We start from the raw sequence: 8,014 nt of genomic DNA, 5'->3' as shown, positions 1-8,014 counted from the left end.
GAAAGAAAGAAAGAAAGAAAGAAAGAAAGAAAGAAAGAAAGAAAAAATAGGGCTGAGGTGTAGCTTGGAGGTAGAATGCCCCTGAGTTTCATTCCCAGTACCACACAAAAAAAAATCTAGACTATACAAAGAACTCAAGAAACTTGCCACTAACAAATAACCCAATCAAAAAATAGGCAAGTGAGCTAAAAAGACACTTCACAAAAGAAGAAATTCAAGTGGTCAATAAAGGTATGGAAAAAATGTTCAATATCATTAGCAATCAGAGAGATGCAAGTCAAAACTACCCTGAAAGTTGGACGTGGTGGTGCACACTCATAATGTCAGTAGTTGAGAGACTGAAACAAGAGGATCGCAGGTTTGGGACCGCCCTCTGCTACTTAGTGAGGCCCTCCACAATTTAGTGAGACCCTGTTTCAAAATAAAGAATAAAAAATAGGGCAGGAAGTGTTGCTCAGAGGTAGAATGCCTCTGGGTTCAATCTCCAGTACCACACACACACACAAAAAGTACCCTAAGAGTTCACCTAACTCCAAATGGAATGTTAATCATTAAAAACACAAACAATGCTGGGCGTGGTGGCGCATGCTTGTAATCCCCACGCTTGGGAGGCTGAGACCGGAGGATCACACGGGTTCGAATCCAGCCTCAGCTACTTAGTGAGGCTTTCAGCAATTTAGCGAGACCCTGTTTCTAAATAAAATATAAAGAAGGTCTGGGAGTGTAGCCTGGAGGTAGAAAGCCTCTGGGTTCCACCCCCAGTACCACCAAAAACTAAAAAATAAAAACACAAACAACAACAAATGCTGTCCAGGATCTGGAGAAGTGGAACACGAGTACATTGTTGGCAGGACTGCAGATTAGTCTAACCACTTTGGAAAACAGTATGGAGAATCCTCAGAAGAATGGAAATGAACCTCCCATATGATCCAGCAATACCACTTCTGGGCATCTACCCAAAAGAATGAGAACCCAACTACCAAATGAATGCATTTGTATCTACATTTATAGCCGCACAATTCACAACACAATTGCCAAACTATGGAACCAGCCAAGTTGTCCATCAAAAGATGAATGGATTACAAATGAGATATGTACACAATGGAATTTTACTCAGCCATAAAAAAGAATAAAATTGTGTTATTTGAAAAGAAATGGATGGAACTGGAGAACATTATGCTAAGTGAGATTAGTCAGTCACAAAAAGTTAAAAAAAAAAGATGCTCTCTCTAAAATGCAGAAGCTAGGGAGAAAATGGGTCATAGGAAGAACTCTAGATGAGCAAATAAGGTGACCTGAGGGGGTAAAAGGGAAATCCCCTAATGTACATGATCTACATTCACAGACATCAAAGTCAATCACTAAGCCAAACATGAGAAGGAGGGAGGGAGGAGAGAATGGGGTGGGAGTTGGGGAAGGGCTAAATGAGTGATGTGTGCATGTGTGCCTTACCATCTTCTACCCCATTAAGATGTATGACTATGACACCATTACAAATAATCATTTTTAAAAGTTATATAATAAAAGACTAAATAAGTAGAAAAAATGGAAAAAAATAAAGTATATACACACATTAAGCCAGGCATGGTGGAGCACACCTATAATTCTAGTACTTCAGAGGCTGAGACAGGAGGGTCATAGGTTCAAGGACAGCCTCAGTAATGTGGTAAGACTTTGAGCAATGCAGTAAGACCGTGTTTCAAAATGAAAAATAAAGCCGGGCGTGGTGGCGCACGCTTGTAATCCCAGCATTTGGGAGGCTGAGACCAGAGGATCATAGTTCATGGACAGCCTCAGCTACTTAGTGAGGCCCTCTGCAACTTAGTGAGAACTTGTTTCAAAATAAAGAAGAAAAATTAGGGCAGGGGGTATGGCTCAGAGGTCAAATGCTACCTGGGCTCCATCCCCAGAACGGAAAAACAAAAAATGAAAACTAAAAATGCCCGCGGGTGGAGCTCAGAGGTAGAACACTTCTGGGTTCAATCCACAGTATCACACAAAAATAAAAAAAAATAATAATAAAAACAAAAATCAAAAGCCACATACACACATTAAAGTAAGTACCAGATAATGGAAAGCATTACTTATAATAGCAAACACAAGAGAAAAGTTAAAAAATCAATTGTGTTTCTATACACCAGTAATGAACAATCACAAAATGAAATTTTTAAAAAGCCAATTCAGTAGCATCCAAAAGAATTTAAAAAAAGAATAAAATTTCTAAAATAAATTTAACCAAGGTGAAAGACTTATACACTGAAAACTACAAAATATTACTGAAAGAAATGGAAGAAGACCTAGGTAAATTGAAAGCCATTCCATGATCGTAGATTGGAAGACTTAATACTGTTAAAATGGCAATACTTAGCCAGGTGTGGTGGCATATACCTGTAATCCCAGTAGTTGGGGAACTGAGATAGGAGGATTACAGGTTCTAGGGCACCTTGTGATAACTTAGGGAGACTCTTTTAAAATAAAGAATAAAAAAGGGTTGGCGGTATAGCTCGGAGTTAGAATGCCCCTGGGCTTAATCCCCAGCAACAACACACACACGCACACACACACACACACACACACGCACACGCACACCCACACACACTGGCAGTACAACCCCCATATGATCTACAGGTTCAACACAATCCCCATCAGAGGTTCCAGAAGACGGCTATGGAGCAGGTGAATGAGCTAAAGGAAGAAGGCAATAAGGCGCTGAGTGCCGGGAACATTGATGAGGCCTCACGGCGCTACTCTGAAGCAATTAAGTTAGATCCACAAAACCATGTGCTCTACAGCAATCGCTCTGCAGCCTGTGCTAAGAAAGGAGACTACCAGAGGGCTTACGAGGATGGCTGCAAAACGGTTGACTGTGGCAAGGGCTGTTCATGAAAAGCAGCAGCACTTGAGTTCTTAAACCGATTTGAAGAAGCCAAGCGAACCTATGAAGAGGGTTTAAAACACGAAGCAAATAACCCTCAGTTCAAAGAAGGCTTACATAATACGGAGACTCCATTGGCAGAGGAAATTCATGAACCCTTTCAACATGCCTCATCTATAACAGCAGTTGGACAGTGATCCTACCTACCCGGAACTCATAGAGCAGCTGCGAAACGAGCCATCAGGCCTGGCCACGAAACTACAAGATCCCCGGATCATAACTACTCTCAGCGTCCTCATCCGGGTTGATCGGGGCAGCATGGGTGAGGAGGAAGAGGCTGCGACCCCCCCACCGCCGCCTCCCAAAAAGGAGAGCAAACCAGAGCCCATGGAGGAAGATCTTCCAGAGAATAAGAAGCAGGCACTAAAAGAAAAAGAGCTGGGACTGATGCCTACGAGAAGAAAGACTCTGACACAGCCCTGAAGCTTTATGACAAGGCCAAGAAGCTGGACCCCACCGACAGGACTTATATTACCAATCAAGCAGCAGTATACTTCAAAACGACTACAGTAAACGCTGGGAGCCTTGCGAGAGGGCCATTGAAGTGGGAAGAGAGGACCGAGCAGACGATCTACAGATCGGCAAAGTTTATGCTTGAATCAGCAACTCCTACTTCAAAGGAGAAAAGAACAAGGATGCCATCCATTTCAACCGTTTCTGGCAGAGCACTGAACCCCAGACGTGCTCAAGAAATGCCAGCAGACAGAGAAAACCCTGAAGGAGCAAGAGCGGCTGGCCTACATCAACCCCGACCTGGCGTTGGAGGAGAAGAACAAGGGCAATAAGTGTTTGCAACACAATCCCCATCACAATTCCAGTGACTTCCAATGGACAGAAACAGAAAAGCTCAGTCTCAAGTTCCTAGGGAACTGCCAGAACAATATTGTAAAAGAAAAGCCAAAATTTGTGGACTCATGACTTCCCGATTTGAAAAACATTACGATGCTACAATAATTAAAACAGTGCGGCCGGGCGTGGTGGCTCACGCTTGTAATACCAGCATTGGGAGGCTGAGACAGGAGGATCGCAGTTTGCGGACAGCCTTAGCTACTTAGTGAGGCCCTTCACAACACAGTGAGAGCCTGTTTCAAAAATAGAAAGACTAGCCGGACGTGGTGGCACACGCTTGTAATCCCCGCACTTGGGAGGCTGAGACAGGAGGATCGCGCAGGTTCGAAGCCAGCCTCAGCTGGCCTAAGAGACTCTGTTTCCAAATAAAATATAAAATAGATCTGGGGGTGTAGCCCGGAGGTAAAAGGCCCCTGGGTTCCATCCACAGCACCACAAAAAAATAAAATAAAATAAAATAAAAATAGGACAGGGGGTGTAGCTTGGAGGTTGAATGTTCCTGGGTTCCACAGGTGGCATAGAATTGAGAGCCCAGAGATAAGATAAACCCAAACATCCAAGGCCAATTGGTTTTTTAACAAGGCCGTAAGGACACTCGATGGGCAAAAATTATCTTTTCAACAAATGGCATTTGAATAACTAAATAACCAAAGGAAAAGAATAAAGTTGAACTTTGCCTCACTCCACTCACAAAAATTAACTCGAAATGGTTCAGCGCCATAAATATGAGCTAACACTATGAAATTAATAGAATAAAATCTAGAGATAACCCTTCATGACACCAGATTTGGCAATCGGTTCTTAGGCTTGACACCAAATGCCATGAACAGCAAAGGAAAAATGCAGGTAAATTGGACTTCATGAAAATTAAATTAGACAGTGCCTTATTGCCACAACTGCCTCTCGGGGCCCCGACACTGACTATTCTAGCAGTAAGCTCCACCCTTGGACTAATCCCACGACAAAGTCATAGGGTTAAAAATAAGTGAAAGACAGTTACAGATGGAATGGCATTCCGACATCATACTTCTTTATCTGTGTGGAGACAGCTGAGCCCATTCTTGATGTCCAGTCCCATGGTAGTTCAGCAGGACTAGCTGTAAAAGTGGAATACGGAGTCACCCGGAAGCTGCATGCCTGATAAAGAGATAGCTTGTTAAAGGCACAGCTGAGGTGCCAGCTTGAGAGGGATACTCTGTCATTCTCCAGGACGCTGCAAATACCTTCAATTAATAACTACTGTCTGCTGCTGTGTCCCCAGCTGGTGAGTACAAGGGTACAGTAAGAAAGGGTGAAAGTAGGAGTGGCCCGTGTACCACTACTCCCAGTAACCTGCAGGGGGAATTTGTGCTTCTGGTCTTGCACTCTTAGCTAGGCAGGGTTAGAGATTCTAGCTCCTGGAGCGCTAGCGCTTCCATCAAAGACTCAGAAAAAGTCGTAGTAAAATTAAACTATGGCCTGGTGTGGTGGTGCAGGCCTGTAACCTAGTATATGGGAGGTTGAGACAGGAGGACTTCAGGTTCAAGACCAGTCTCAGCAATTAGCAAGACTCTGTTTCAAAATTTAAAAAAAAAAAAAAAGCCAGATAGGGTAGCACATGCTTATAATACCGGTACTTAGAAGGCTGAGGCAGGAGGATCCAAGGTTTGAGGCCAGAGGGTGGTAACTTAATAAGACCCTGTTTCAAAATAAGGAATAAATAAAATCGGGCTGAAGGTGTAGCTTGAAGGTAGAATATTCCTAAATTCAATTCCCAGTACCACAAAAATATAAACAAATAAAATAGGTGTGGTGTCGCACACTTGTAATCCTAGTACTTGGGAGGCTGAGACAGGAGGATTGCACAGGTTCGAAGCCAGCCTCAGCTACTTAGTGAGGCTTTCAGCAACTTAGTGAGACCCTGTTTCCAAATAAAATATAAAAAAGGTCTGGGAGTATAGCCCGGAGGTAGAAAGCCTCTGGGTTCCACCCCCAGTACCACCAAACAAAAAAAAGAATAATAAATAGAGATGAGGGTGTAGCTTGGAGGTATAATGCCCCTGGGTTCAACACCCCAGTACCTCAAAAATAAATAAATAAATAAATAAATAAATAAATAAATAAATAGCCGGGCATGGTGGCACACATTTGTAATCCTAGCATTCAGGAGGCTGTTTCAAAATAAAGAATAAGCCAGGCATGGTGGCGCAGGCTTGTAATCCCAGCGCTTGGGAGGCTAAGACAGGAGGATCGCACAGGTTTGAAGGCAGCCTCAGCTACTTAGTGAGGCTCTCAGCAACTTAGTGAGACCCTGTTTCCAAATAAAAAAAAGTATAAAAATAGGTCTGGGAGTGTAGCCCGGAGCTAGAAGGGCTTCCAGGAACCCCAGTACCAACAATATATATATACATATACATATACATACACACACACACACACACACACACACACACACACACACACACACACACATATATATATATATATACATTTTTTACCATATTAACTCTTTATGTTTTGGTACATGGGATTAAACCCAGGGCCATTCTACCTCCGAGCTACACTCCAAGCCCTTTTATTTTGAAAAAGGGTCTAAGTTGCCCAGGCTGCATTTTTATCCCTTCTAAAGTGTACAGTTGCCAGGAACGATGGTGCATGCTTGCAATCCTAGTACTTGTAAAGTTGAGATAGGAGTTCAAGGCCAGCTTCGGCAGTTTAAAGAGACTCTTAGCAACTTATGGAGAGCCTGTTTCAAAATAAAAAAAGGGCCAGGCGTGGTGGCACATGCTTGTAATCCCCGCGCTTGGGAGGCTGAGACAGGAGGATCACGCAGGTTCGAAGCCAGCCTCAGCTACTTAGTGAGGCTCTCAGCAACTTAGTGAGACCCTGTTTCCAAATAAAGTATAAAATAGGACTGGGAGTAGAGCCTGAAGGTAAAAAGCCCCTGGGTTCCACCCCCAGTACCACACAAAAAATAAACTAAAATAAAGAATAAAAATTAGAGCTGGGAAACTTGGCGTGGTGGCGCACGCTTGTAATCCCAGCATTTGGGAGGTTCAGACCAGAGGATCCCGGTTCGTGGACAGCCTCAGCTACTCAGTGAGGCCCTTTTCAACTCAGTGAGACGCTCTTTCAAAATAAAGAATAAAAAATAGGGCAGGGGGTATAGCTCAGAGGTTAAATGCCCCTGGGTTCCATCTCCAGACCCGCAAAAAAAAAAAAAAGAAAAATTAGGGCTTGGGGTGTAGATCAGAGATAGAATGCCCCTGGGTTCCATTCGTAGCACCACAAAATATATACATACATACATACATACATACATACATACATACATACATTTTTTAAATGCCTGGGGGTGTGGCTCAAATGTAGAATGCCCCAGACTCAACCCCTACTACTAAAATAAATAATTGAATCATAAATATTAAACTACAGCTTCTCCCTAGTCACTTTCAATTTCACACACTAAGAGATGTGCAGGCAGAAGAATCACTGTCCTGGTGGGTTTAACTGACCTCGATTTTCATGAAAAGATAAGGCTCCCTTACACAACGGAGACAGGAAGCCTATGTTCGGCATTTAAATAATTTTCTAGGCTATCTCTTGGTACTTCCTAACTCTGTGTTGATAGGAAATAAACAAGTGTAGTAACCCTGGCCTGAAAAGGACCTGGTACCTCAGGCTCTGGCCCCTCAGGAATGCGAAGCCACATCATGGCACCAGGTAAACCACCCACACTGACAGCTGTTCTCCAGAACAGAACGGGTTAATAGAGAAGGGAGACACTGACTCTCATCTTCTGGACCAGTTGTGTTTGGCTGGGTCTGTAGTTTATCTCATAAACCTTTCTTTTATAGGCTTCTTCCAGGAAATGAAGTCCACCTGGATCCTAAAGAGACCGCTGCTAAGCTTTCTCTATGAAGCAAGTGGGACAAGCAGTCCAAGGGGTGGACTGTAATGGACGATATGGCGCGCTGCCCAAGTGTCCCCATGTCCCCCTTGGGACCAACTGATTCTTTCTTCTTGTTGCAGGAATTGTTGACAGCTGACAGCTGATACCGGAGTGCTTCACTGTGAATCGTCTTCTGCTGAAGGTGTCTGGCCCCACAGGTGATGTCCCCTCCCAGGGGCAGCCTGTAGCCAGTGACCAGTCAATAGGGGAATACAATGACTTAGCCCCTCATCTAGACTGGAGGAAAAAAATGTGTGTGTGTGTGTGTATGTGTGTGTGTGTGTGTGTGTGTGTGTGTG

The 8,014-nt window shown here is 43.6% G+C and overlaps 1 pseudogene across 1 annotated transcript; it reads left to right on the top strand.

Moving 5' to 3' along the window:
• The first annotated feature begins 2,667 nt into the window (after positions 1–2,667).
• LOC308278844 (stress-induced-phosphoprotein 1-like) lies at positions 2,668–7,812 on the top strand (annotated as a pseudogene). Its single transcript has 6 exons — positions 2,668–2,866; positions 2,927–3,722; positions 5,046–5,048; positions 7,460–7,486; positions 7,621–7,689; positions 7,796–7,812. The product of its transcript is annotated as a stress-induced-phosphoprotein 1-like (transcript).
• The last annotated feature ends 202 nt before the right edge of the window (positions 7,813–8,014 follow it).

The sequence above is a fragment of the Muscardinus avellanarius genome (genome assembly GCF_963383645.1).
Source record: "Muscardinus avellanarius genome assembly, chromosome: X".
In the NCBI taxonomy this organism is placed as follows: Eukaryota; Metazoa; Chordata; class Mammalia; order Rodentia; family Gliridae; genus Muscardinus; species Muscardinus avellanarius.
This window is presented reverse-complemented; position numbering and strand designations above follow the sequence as displayed.